Source organism: Cupressus sempervirens, chromosome 1, assembly GCF_028749045.1.
Source record: "Cupressus sempervirens isolate cs-2001-9-10 chromosome 1, ASM2874904v1, whole genome shotgun sequence".
Classification (NCBI taxonomy): Eukaryota; Viridiplantae; Streptophyta; class Pinopsida; order Cupressales; family Cupressaceae; genus Cupressus; species Cupressus sempervirens.
Genome location: NC_143118.1, coordinates 723,367,485 through 723,381,340, shown reverse-complemented (window position 1 = coordinate 723,381,340; position 13,856 = coordinate 723,367,485).

Here is a 13,856-nt window from a genome sequence, read left to right as displayed (position 1 = left end):
TTGCCATCTGTATTTCAAGAGACTTCACTGCTCAAATTGGTGGATTCATATCTGCTGATTGGTCTTACATGTCATTTAAGATCAGATATGGGGCCAATGCTTCAATAAGAGCAGAACCTCAAGCCCTTCATCACACTAAACCCTACACTCCCAACTTCATCAATATGAATTGCCCTATCCTAGAGATGGACGAAAATAACATAGTAAACGAGCCTGTCACTTCCATAGCACAGATTCCTAATTTCTTCTTAGATGAGTGGGCAAATACATGTCAGTTTGAGCCTATGTTGGAAACCCTTGAGACAGGCCTTAGTACATATTGCATAATAGAGAAAGAGTTTCAAGTTCTTGACCTTTTTAGGACTAATGACGACATAAATGGAGTATGGAGTATGTACTTTGATGGCTCAAGGAATAGAAATGGATTAGGGGCTGGTGTTATGTTGATCTCTCCTGCACAAATAAGATACTACTTCTCTTTTAGGTTCCAATTCAGTTGTACCAATAATGTGGCCGAGTATGAATCCTTGATCCAAGGTGTCCTACTTGCCCAAAAGAGGGGGATTCAAGCATTGAAAGTATATGGGGACAGTGAGTTGGTAGTGAACCAAGTGAGAAATCAGAATATCACCAAAAATGGCCTGCTCAAGTCTTATAAACACAAAGTTTGGGATTTTCTTGAGGGTTTCCAAGCATTTAATATTCAAAGCATTCCTAGGAAAGAAAATAAATATGCTGATAGACTTGCAGTAGTGGGTGCATCTTATGATGTGCCAGGGAATCTTGAGGAAGAAAAGAAACAACAAATAAGGGTAGTGGTAAGGCCTGCTATTCTTGATAATAATACTCATTGGCAAGTGTTTGAGTCTGATGAGCAAATTGTGAGCTTCTTGCAGAATGAAGCAGAATTTTCAGAGAGAAATTAGTCAAGACTACAAGATCAATATGGTGATCAGATCATTCATCTTACTTCCAACAAGCTGCCCAAGGGTCTCATTACCTTGGAGAGTGTCTTTAATTCTGATGATCAGTCAAGGGATAAAGGGATGAATCTAGCTGCAGAAAAGGATGACCATGCCCCAGTTACTATTGCTGATGTAAAATCTCTTAACATGGGGAATGTATGTTCTGAAGCTGAGCAAGAAAATTTCATTCATCTATGTCAAGAATTTAGTGATGTATTTGCTTGGATGTATGATGACTTAAAAGGTTTTGACCCTAGTTTGTTTCAGCATACCATAGATTTGGTTGATAGGGTCAAACCAGTAAGAAAAAAGTAGAGGCCAGTGAATCCCAAGATTGAACCTTTGATGAGGAAAGAGCTATCCAAGTTGATTGAAGCTAACATAATTTTTCCTATTAAACACTCATCATGGGTGGCTAACCTTGTCCCTGTGAGGAAGAAGAATGGAGAAATCAGATTGTGTGTGGACTTTAGGGATCTCAATCAGGCTTCCCTTAAGGATCACCATCCTCTTCCTTCTATGGAGAAAATTCTATCCAAGGTCAGTGGGTCAAGGAGATTCTCTTTTCTTGATGGGTTTTCTGGTTATAACCAAGTGCTGGTTAAAGAGTCTGATAGATACAAGACAACATTTACTACTAAATGGGGCACCTATGCTTATTGCAAAATGCCATTTGGATTAACAAATGCAGGTGCCACATTCCAAAAGGCAATGGAGGTAGATTTCAAAAGATTAATTGACAAGTTTGTCTTAGTATACCTTGATGATATAACTGTGTATTCCAAGAATGTGGAAGATCATCTTGATCATTTGAGACAGGTATTTCTAAGATGTAGAGAGTTTGGGGTTTCTCTCAACCCAGCCAAATGTGTCTTTGCTACAAACCAACGGAAACTATTGGGACACATTGTATCTAAAGATGGATTAACCATTGATCCAGAAAGAACAAAAGCAATACTTTCCCTTCCTCTCCCTAAACACAAGAAAGGGCTGCAAAGTTTCCTTGGTAGGATAAATTTTGTAAGAAGGTTTATTCCTAATCTTGCTACCATAGTGAAACCCCTTACAGCCATGCTCAAGAAAGATATGGTCTTCTCGTGGACCAAGGAGGGGAAGGAGAGTTTTGAAAAGATAAAGGCAGCCATAGCATCGGCCCCTACCCTCATGAACCCAAATTTTGAGAAAGATTTCATCCTCTACACTTTAGGTGGTGAGTCAAGTATTTTTGCTGTCTTGACTCAAACAAATGACAAGAATGAGGAGTAGCCCATAGCCTTCTTTAGTGGAGGGCTTAAAGAATATGAAGATAAATAAAGCTTTGTGGAGAAGCAAGCCCTTGAAGTCATTAGAGCCTTGAAGAAATTTAGACACCTTTTATCCCACAACAAGATCCATTTGTTGGTGCCCCATGCTAGTGTAAAGGACTTCCTTTTGAGCAAGGATATTAGTGAAAAAAGGGCTGGATGGATCACTAGAGTAATGGAATATGAGGTTGATATTCAGGTTACCAAATTGGTAAGAGGGAGAGGATTATGCAAAGAGATGTTATCAGGGCAGGAGTTGGATGAGGAGGTTGCTATGGTAATTGCAGAGCAACAAGAGGAAGGAAATGTTAATGGCCCAAAGAGCTGGATGGATGACATGAAGAAATTTTTATCAGGGAACAGATACCCTCAGGGATTGGACAGAGCTAAAAGAAGACAATATAGACTACAATCCATTCCCTATGTTGTGATTGATGATATCCTATTCAGGAGGGATTTTAATGGGACCCTGTTGAGATGTGTTGAAGAGGATTGGGCTGAAAGGATGATTAAAGAACTCCATGATGGCCCTGATGGTGGCCACTTCTCTGCAAGAACAACTGCCATGAAGATCATGAGGGCTGGTTATTACTGGCCATCCTTGTTTCATGATTGTCATAAGTATGTGAGAAAATGTGAGAAGTGCACTTTCTTCTCAGGCAAATAGAGACTTGCAGCTCTTCCTCTTCATCCCATTCAGGTGGATCAACCCTTCACCCAGTGGGGGTTGGATTTCATAGGCCCCATTAATCCTCCATCTAGTGCAGGTCATAAATGGATCTTAGCTGCTACTGATTATTTCACTAGGTGGACAGAGGCAGTTGCCTTGAAAGATGCTACAGAGCCATCAGTTGTTGAATTCCTTGATGGAATTGTATCTAGGTTTGGAGCTCCTTCTACTATCATCCCAGATAATACCAAATCTTTTGTTGGAACCCAAATTTGTGCATGGGCAATGAGTCACAATATCTACTTGAGCACATCATCGAACTACTATCCTCAAGGTAATGGTTTGGCTGAATCTTCCAACAAGAATCTGATCAAAATTATGAAGAGGACAATAGAAGACAATCAGAGGGCCTGGCACAAGAAATTAAGGACTGCTCTGTGGGCTGATAGGATAACACCCAAGAGATCTATTGCGAATTCACCTTTTGTGCTAGTATATGGTAGGGAAGCTAGACTCCCAATTTCATTGGAGTTCCCATCCTTGGAGTTAGCTCATTAGCTAGAACTAGTTGAAGATGATGCCATGTCAGTAAGAATGGCAGAACTACTTGAGTTGGAAGAGAAAAGAAATAGAGCTATGCAAACCCTAGAGATACATCAGCAGTAGATGAAGAGGAATTTTGATAAGAGGGCAAGGGCCAGAATCTTTAGAGAGGAAGATTTAGTTCTCAAGTGGGACTCAGACAGAGAAAAACTAGGAAGACACTCCAAATTTGACCCACTATGGAGTGGCCCTTATCTGATTTCCAGTTGCAAACAGGCCAATGCGTTCCAGCTAAGCAGGCCAAGTGGTGAAATTCTACCCATTCCAGTCAATGGGATCTATCTGAAGCCCTATTTCTGAAGGGTTGTGAATCCATGTACATAGTTAATCTAGTTGCTTCCTGTTTGTTTTTGTTTTGCAATAAGTGCACGAGCACATGGCTCTCTTCTTGAGTCACCAGTTTTTGAAGTTTTGACATGTCTCACGTTGCTAAGGAGGTCCTATTTTTGTTTCCAATCATAGAAGCAGAGCTAGAACCTTAAAGGTTTTCAATGTTTTGATTTCCTCTTTTAGGGTTAAGGGTTCTTGCAGCTCTCAGTTTCGTGCCTTCCAGGTCCTCTTTCTGACTCCATAGCCCAATGGATCATTCTCAGGCACTGGTCATGCATTGAGCAGGCTCATGCCCCCTACAAGTCACCAGAAGTGTTACCTCTGGTTTTACCGCCAAAGATTTAAATTTAAATCCGCGGCTTGTTCAACGGTTAGCCTAAAAAAATATTATTTTAATGTCTTGACCCGCGAGTTTTCTTACCGTCAGATCTAAGCAGATTGACGATAAGTGCCATCGCATTATAAAGAAAGTGCACGTATTTTACGATGGCATGATGACGCCCTGGCGACACGTTGCAAGGGTGGGTCCGGCATTTGGCAGATCAGAAGTTTCACGGCGGTGGGCAACGGGTTTTCATGGGCCAGAGGTTCCAAAGACCAGCAAGGTGCCATGTCACCAATGGAAAACCAATGCATTTTTCGATGGCTACATAGCGCCCAAATGGAAAAGTTCATCACGACGAAGAACGACCAGACAGGTGGGTCCTGACGGTACTCCGCATGTATAGTTTGTCAGCCTAGCGTCACGGTGACAAATCAGAAATAGCCGCGTGTAACCAGGCTCGAGTCTCTATCAGTACGGTTAGCACAGTCAAGGTTTATGATCTCCACCGTTGGATTGGATTGCATCAACGGATGGCGCCATCTCGCTATGGCGGAGATGCACAAATTTTATCATGGTGACATAGCGCCCATCTGCCACGTGGCCGTTCTGTGGATCAAGTCTCGGGTTTGCCAGTTGGTGTTCATCGAACCAATAAGATGATGCGTACTGCGGGCCCAATATTTTTCAGAAGGGATGGTGAGTGAAGTACAACATTGCTTCGATCGTCAGATCTACAAAGATCTATGGCTGGCGCTATCTCGCCATCGAGAACTGCTCAGACTTTAGTATCAGCGACATAGCGCCCGTGCGTCACGTGTCCTAGTAGGGCTGCATTTCATGCCGCCAGAAGCAGTTAGGGTTGGATGACTGACAAAACAACAGACAGATGCCACGTATCCACGGGCCCGACGAATCATGAGAAAAGGAAGGTCGCGAGAAGTCAGATCTGTGACTGTCAGATGAGAAAAGATCAACGGTAGGCACCATGTCGCCTTAGTGAAGCTGCAAGATTTTTACCATGGCGACATCATGCCCAATTGATGCGTATTAGTGGGGTCAGGTCTCGCCAGATGCATCACTGAGGTGGTGCCGATTCGGATGGGCCCAGTCACAGGAAAGAGGGTCCACGGTGAATCAGAAACAACCATGTGTGCCGAGTCAGAACACAGATATGTGGAGGGGCCAAATTTCTTGATACGACTAGTGCATTAAGGGGTGGGTTCTCCACCATCAGATCTGCAGAGATCTAGGGTCGGCGCTATCTCACCATGGAGGAACTGCGCGGATTTTACAATGGCGAGTTAGCGCTCGGAGGACACGTGTCCTCGCGGTCCAATTTTTGACGTGGTGGTTAGCTAACGGCCAGTGGTTAGATGGTAAAGGTGGCATGGTTAGTTCGATGAAGGTGGTCAACCGCGGAAGGACTCTCTAGGTGGCAAAACAAAGAGATACGATTGGCCCGCGTGGCCTAGTCGACATATAAGAAGCCTGGTTGACTAATAGGCTAGGTCGATTCATGAACCAAGAAGCAGAGATGATCGACGTTATCTTGTGATCTGATCTTTGTGATCATTTTTGACCTACCAGGAATAAATGCATGATATAAGGACACTCCACCCATTCAGTCGACTCATCTACCCTGTCAGGGAATGTTGTGGCACCGTTCTGTCTCCTCCAGGCTCCTTCTCAGAAGGATATGAGATTTCTTGGTATGCAAGTCAGGATTCAATCAGATCTCTGATTGGATTTTCAGTATGGAGTTAATGCCAGTAGGTGAGAAGTGAATGTAATGCAAAAATCTTTAGTTATGCTTGAGCTATAAAAGCAATTTTGTGATCTATTCTTGGGGTCGACTCTTCCTAGTTTTCTCTGCTACTGCTTGCAGACTTGCAGTGTAGAATCCCTGTGTCTCTAAGCTACATAGTATCCTGTGTCATGCTCTTCAGTGGTCAATGTGCATGTGCTTCTTTTGCCTCTCATTGATGCATTATTGAGATTAGTGGTCCACATACTGTATCTATCTTTGGCCTATTGGATAATATACAAGTGAAATCTCCTTTTCCTAGTGTCATTCAGTTGGTTTTCTGATCTGTATGTGACTATTGATCGATATAAGTCTAGATGTGTACAAATTTTGTATATTACCCTAGTTGTATAGTGCATATATGGGCAGGAACGAGTCTGAACACTCTGTTTTGGTGCATCACCGCCTTAGATTAGACTAGGTAGATTTGCTTTAATGCTCTCTTTCTCCCTTTCCCTTCTGAGAATAGATAGGTGCGCCCTGACAGTAAGAGGAAGCTGGCCTTCTCCAGAGACTCAACCTCGTAGTTCAAGTCCCAGAGCTTGGAGGTTGTTTCCATGTTTCACTAGGTTGTTCTCGCGCTTAGGCCTTGGACAAGGGTGCAAACCTAAGTGACAACAGTAATTATGTATGAATGATGCATATTAATATAGATTTTTATTTTATGTTAATGAATATTGTTATGTGTTAATGAATTTTTGATTAGTATTGTGTATTAATGAATTTTATATCATATTAATGAATGTTATGTGATTGTATTGATTGAATGTTATAGTTCATAAATGGATGAATGAATGAATGAAGTATGTAATTAGATGATAATGGGTACTTTAGATTGATGTTAGGGGGAGGGGGGTGAGGCTAGATGAGCTTCCACCTTCATGTGGTTGGCCTTGTTAAGTAAAGAATATTATAGTATTCTTGAAACCAAGTGAAGCTCAAATTTGTTAAGTCTTCAAACACACATCCCAATTCTCTTTAACGAGACTGAAGTTTTTTCACTTGTAATAGTCTCATTGCAGTCATCTTTTGGTTCATTGAACATATAGTTCTTGCTTAGTTTAAATCCCAATCATTAGATATTTTTCCACATTGGAGTTAGTTTGGCATAGAAACCTACATATTTTATTATATATATATATTCCTGCACATGAATCCTCTAACAAATCAGAAAACAATCAAACAATAAATAAAAAAATCACTACATACTAAGGAAGTCTGAATATTTGAGTGCACTTTGGCTAGAGCTCACTACATACCTTGCATTTGTTCAATATAAACGTCAGGTTCATATTGATGTATGTGCTGGTCTTTGTTACCAAAAATGAGACAGTAGAGCACTGCTAGTGTTATGATGGGCAAAATATGTCTTTCATTGTGATAGACTATCTCTAAGTCATCTGTTTTGTTTCTTTCTATTGTCAAGTAGTCTTTGTTTTCCTTGAGACCATGAACAACATTATCTACCATTTTTGCTAATGATAAACTTTTGACTTGAACAATGATAAAGTTTATTATTAATCATTATTATACCAAAGTTTCAAACTCAAAATGCACAACTAAGGTTGAAAATTGGACAAGGAGCTGGAAGTGGGCTCTCAAGGAGGTTGGAATTTAAAGGGGAGCTGGAAATGTTTCTTAGCTTGACCAAATTTCAAGAAATGAGTAAGGTTTTTTCCTAAGATGTTCATTTGTTTGGAACTTAACTTGATTTTTCAATTGAATGTGCAAGAATCCTTAAGCATTCCCTTGTTCTATATAAGATTCTTAAATACTTTTGTCTTTAACATTTGCATCTTTCTATCCCACTTGACTATTACAAACTGAAGGAATTTCCACCGCTACTCATGCTTTCAATTTGACTTGGTTCACGAGTTCTACATTTCAATGACCCACCTTGATGACTCTCTTGTCAATGTCTCCATTACACTTTGTGGGAAACTTGTTAACAACTTCCTTGGTGATTTGCTTGATACTTTCTACCATTTTCTTCGAATCCTTGATGAATCTTAGATCGTGGATTAATGACTCACTCACTTTGTAAGGAGAGGACGTAGAGGCCAAAGTAACTACAACAACTAAGCCGAAAATGACCATACCAGTAAGCAAGCGACAGGGTCCCCATTTGCAATGGAGAAATATATGAAAAGGTCACAACACTACTATTATACACACACCCATTTAGAGTGGGATTTTTTTGTTTCTACTATTTTGTAGGCTCTTCCCTTACCTTTCTATTAATCGTTGTACTGGCTTAGCAATTAATCTTCTCAGGTTCACCCCATTCTTCAATTAAGCCCACTTTTTTCCATTCTCTTTGCCCCATGACTATAGCTATTTTTCTTCACTCCCTTGCTATTGTACCTGCTATACATTCCGCTTCTTTTAATCTATTTCTAGTTATTTTTGCTAGACATTGGTATAATTTCTTGGATCAAGAGAAAATAGATTTCATTGAAGTTTATAAAATAAGCATATGTTTGCATGTTATTCATTGCCATTCTTTGCATCAGAGTGATGCCTGCATCATCTCTTTTCTCTTTCTTGTTGTTGAAATGCATCCTCAACTAGTCCTCCTTTTGAATCTCTTCTCAAACTAGCAAGTGCCACCTATAGACTTGATTCACTGTGTTGTTGATCACTCTTCTACCACATTCAAATTTGTTGAGTGATTTCTATTATGTTTAGTAGATGTATTCCTATTTTAAGCTATAGAAAATGAATTAGAAATATGCAAGTATTATGTCAATGCTTAACAATTCAGTTAAGTGTCCTAGGACAAGTTTTCCTAGTTTTCTTGTATTATATTTGATGTGCGTTCTAGCCTATTGACTTATTCTTGGTCATTCATGGTCATTAATAAAGTTTCTACCTTTTTTCTTTCTTTCTTTGCATTCTAATGTAGGCTATTACAAAAGCAAAGTTATGTTATGATCCATTGGAAGTAAATCATGAGGATATGGTCTGCTTTGCAATGGAAGAGCCACAGGTCAGTCATAATGATACACTTGAATATTGATGCCAATTTCTTGATTCACTTATTTTGTTCTTCACTAGTAGGAGTAAAAGATAATATTGCATTGCTATTTACATTTCTTGTTTAAATTATTTGTTAGTGTACTGGTTATATTGTTCTCCATTTCTAAGTGCCATGATATGTTCTTTTGATGCTTATTTTGTGTAGACAATGGCTTCCTATTCAGTATCTGATGCAGTTGCAACATATTATCTTTACATGACATATGTACACCCTTTTATCTTTTCTTTAGCAACTATAATCCCTATGCCTCCTGATGAAGTTTTACACTAAGGCGATGGAACTCTTTGTGAAATGTTGCTTATGGTTTAGGTGACTAATCCAAGCTAGATCTTATTAAGTGTTATAACACTTAAATGCTTTCTTCAAGTCCTAGATTTTCATTCCAAAATAATCTGTTCATTTTCTTTAGGGATTTCATCCTTTTTGTTCATAGGTTTTTTGAAAGGTGCAGTGGATGTTGTTGCTTATCCCTTAGATATGGTAAGTTTGAATGACACTTTAATTTGATTTTTAAATTTAATTGTGTAAATATTTTTAGCATCATCATTTTCGATCAAATGAATTTGTGGTTTAGCATAATTTTTTTGGATCAAATGAATGTGTGGTTTAACATCAATGTTTTGGATCAAATGAATTTGTGGTAAGCATAATCTTGTAGCTACATCAACATTAATCTATTTGAAATGTAAATTTTTTGTTTTTTAATTTGATTGTGTATGGTATTTTTAGGATCAATGTTTCGGATTACACTACAAGATCCATCATCGGGAGACAATAATGCAAGAGTGAAGTGTAACAGATGATTTGGTGCAGGAGGTGGAAGTGTTGGTGGTCCCATTGGGGGGCATTTACCACATCAAGGTTCATGTCAACCAATTGGAGGTATGGGATCTAGTTTCAACTTTGCTAGTCTTGAAAATCCAGCAAGCCAGACTTTAGTTGGAGGTCTGCTATCTCAAATTGGCTTATTGACTCAGGTAATCATGTATATTTGCTAGCTTTTCTTTGATAGGTAGGAAATACTGATAGTTGTTGAAAGATATGGGAAATGATTTTTGAACATTCGACTGAATTTTGTATTCCTATGTTATGGTAGTTGCCTAATCAAGGATTGAGTCAAAGCCTACAGGATGGGAAATTAAATCATATTATTGGCTCCAATAATTGATTTTTTTGTATTCAAATCTAATGTATCTTCTTTCGAATTTGCTATTCCTCATTGAATACTAGAGATTTTCAAAATCAAATGTGTTTAAGCTAGATTTAAGATTATGTTGGATAATCTTGCCATACATCTCAGATTTAAGTTTTGTGTTTTTTTGAAAATTATTCAAGATTGGGCAATAAAAACCCAATAATTTAAAAGAATGCTACAACAACATATTACCAACTATCCAATATTATTATTAATTAAGTGTAAACTTAGTCCCATCACAAATAAAGATACTCATTGTATTCAAGTGATGTTTCCATCTTTACTGTCACCTATCATTATTTGTAGCAATTTACACATATTCACTAGTACATTGTGATCCTGTTACACCAAACATCTAGAACTAGATTACTTGAGCAGATTACAGATTCACACTGAATGATATTTCTCATCAATGCTTTGGAAATATAAATTGTAGAACTAACTATAAATAAGCAAAGATTGAGTTTCATTGTCAATATTAAGGCATTGTTATATATCAAATAACATGTATAGGAATGAGAAATGTTACAGCTCTGGATCCACATTAGCTCTCCAAGTGGTAGGCAGCAAGCCTCTATTTCCCATTGCGATTAGTAATTCAACTATGCTTTTCAAACCTCTAATTTTGTCATCTAGCACCAACATTAAGAGCCTTCCAGGTGATCTATGTTGTTTAAATCTCTCTCAAATATTGCTTATTTATTTGTTGCTATTGTCAGTCCCAATTGTAGGGACAAATTTATCAATTCACCCCTTGTACCATAGTTATCCTAGTATAGCCATGACAGTCAAACAGTGAAGGCTGAACTTCTTTTGAGATTCTCATGCATGGCTCTGAATACATTCTTGTCACATTAAATGAATAGACAACTATTGTTGCTAAGAACACATTTTCAGTCTACTAGTCTTTTGTTTGTTTATGATCCATAGTGTTAGTTTATAGTTAATAAATTATAATATTAGCTTATCCACCACCTGTGAACATCATCTAATTGCAATGAGTGCTAAGTGTTCCATTCATTCTCATGAGAGATGAGTCCTTGTGAACTATTACTCATGAAACATGGGTCAATGAGTTTGACTTAAAATCTACAAAGTTGAATCCACATAGCAATATCATAATTTGACTTGTTGTGGAAAAATTTTATGCCTTCAGATCTAATGTTTGGAGGCCTTTGTTTTATCTTCTCTTTGATCAATTGCTGGGTGTATTTGAATTAGGCACAAGTTACAAGTTGTCAACTTTATTAACACTTATATTTTCTCAAATGCAATTTCTATTATCATAACATCTTTTCAGGAATTCACTAGCACTATTATTGACAGGTTTTGTCAGCCAAATTTGTTAGACTTTTTACTGTATCAAACACAAAAGTGATTTTCCTACTTGTTTACATTTACTCACTATCTCTAATTACCATGGCATTTGCACTAAGCACCATGTTTACAAAGATATGCTGTAATAATCGCCCTTTTCTTATGTCTTTCAGATGTTTATGCATTGGAAAAACAATGTGAATAAAAATATTTTTTTGGATAATTAATTTATTTTAGCCATATTTTAGATGTTATATGACCCCAAATTGATTGTGTTAACAATGGTATGAACTAGTTCTGACTAACTTATACAGGTTAGGAGAGTATTAAGTGTGTTTAGAGCTCTTATGATTCTTGGTAGCTTGATCTTAATTCCAGTAGAGCTGTTGCAGTCGTCAACTATAGTGTGTGCACTTCTTTCTACATTCTCACCAATAGGGTATATCTCAACCTTGTCTTTTTAGCAAGTACAAGAATAATAAAACTTCATTGGCTTAGTGTTACTGTATTATGCTTAACAATTTATGCTCAACAATCTGTAGTGGATATTTGCTTAGTGTTACTGTATTATGCTAAAAAATTTATGAACAAAGAGATTTAGGATTTTTCTGATACCAATTATTCTTGATATATGATGTATATTTTGATCTTTATTTTTGGAATGTCATAATTTCTCACAGTTATTACTTTATTTCATACCAAGGATTAATGCCCTGTTCACTTTGCAGTGAACACATGCTACTCTATACAACTTGGTATGCATGTATTAGGGTTAATGTCATACAAATGATAGTGATAGAAAAATAGATTCAGAGATTTACTGATTAGTGTATTGATAAATTTGACAAACATTAACCGTTCCTTTGTGATATTTCTTAATTACCATGTAACATGGTTGAAACATTTTCAATTGATGACCATTAAATTTAATTTGCAATTAGAATAATATGTCTAATGCAATTGAGGATATTTGTTTTAGTGAGCCCAGCCTTAGTTGGTGACCATTGACAATTGTAAAGTGTTGTCCAAGATTTGTTAGCCTAATTTTGTGTGAATGGTAGGATTTATATAGAAGGTTGTGACTCTTACTTCTTTGTTAGTGTTTCCTTAATACATTTAGCCTTGATGTCATGATATGGTCAGGAAGAACTCTCCTACAAGTCAGTTCATCACCACTTAGAATTTCATGCACTTTTATACCAGACTTGTTATGTAAAGTTTTACATTATGAAAATTTGGAATTAGTACATCTTAAGGGATGCATCATTTAGGTAATCTTGTTTATTTTTCTATGCCTATTTGATTATTTTCCATTAACAGAGGTGTCTTTTGTTAAGGGTCACTAAGAATTTTTTGCATATGTGGTTAAAATGTCTTAGCATTATTTTTAGTTCTTGAAAACAGATAGAGAAGGTTATATTATAGGAGTATCAATAAACATTGTAAGTCTATAAGCTTACAAGCTATTAGGGAAGGGCAGGTATCCTAGACTACACACAGTCATGGACAAAGCTGTAACAATTATTATCTACCAAAAAGTGTCATGACTGCCATGAGGACTAGCAAGATCCTAAACAATCATGTCTATCTTAAGAGTAATATACACATCCAAAGATTAATAGGGTTAGAATGTCCTTTAGTTATTGACTAAAGTAGATTAAGTTTTAACAATAACATGACTTAGAAATATCAAAATATAATATAAAAATTTGGTTGCATCAGAAAAGGACTATTACAGAGATCTTGAAAGCTGACAAGGGATCTATGGAAAAACTTTTGGCACTGCTTATGATTGGATAATGAGCTTTTCTCTGTGGAATGATTAATGGAACCGTATCTTCCAAATGACCAGTTCAAATATTGTTCATGTTTAGCAACCTTCATGTGATATGAGATTTGAAGACATCTTTGCCCCTAATTTAATTGAATTCTTATGATGTCTGACTCAGCTTGATGAAGCAAACACCCCCCCAAGTGGTAGCGTCTCCCCAACATTGATTATGGATCTTGGAAAGTGATTTGAGATGACTTCTTGTTTAAGGTATTATTACTTTTATTATTAATATAGAAAATAAATATAGCTTTTTTTTTCACCTTTTTGATACTTGCATATTTTCTTTCATTGCACTGTAACTTGATTATTTTTTTGTTCAATAAAATGAGAGCTAAATGGGTCCCTCCTATATTTGTAAAAAGCAAGACATTAGTTGGCAGCAAACAATGTTGAGTGCTGGATATATACATAGAAAACTTTGGAGATTATGTCCACATTTGCTGCCTTATTCTACTAAACATAGTGTGTG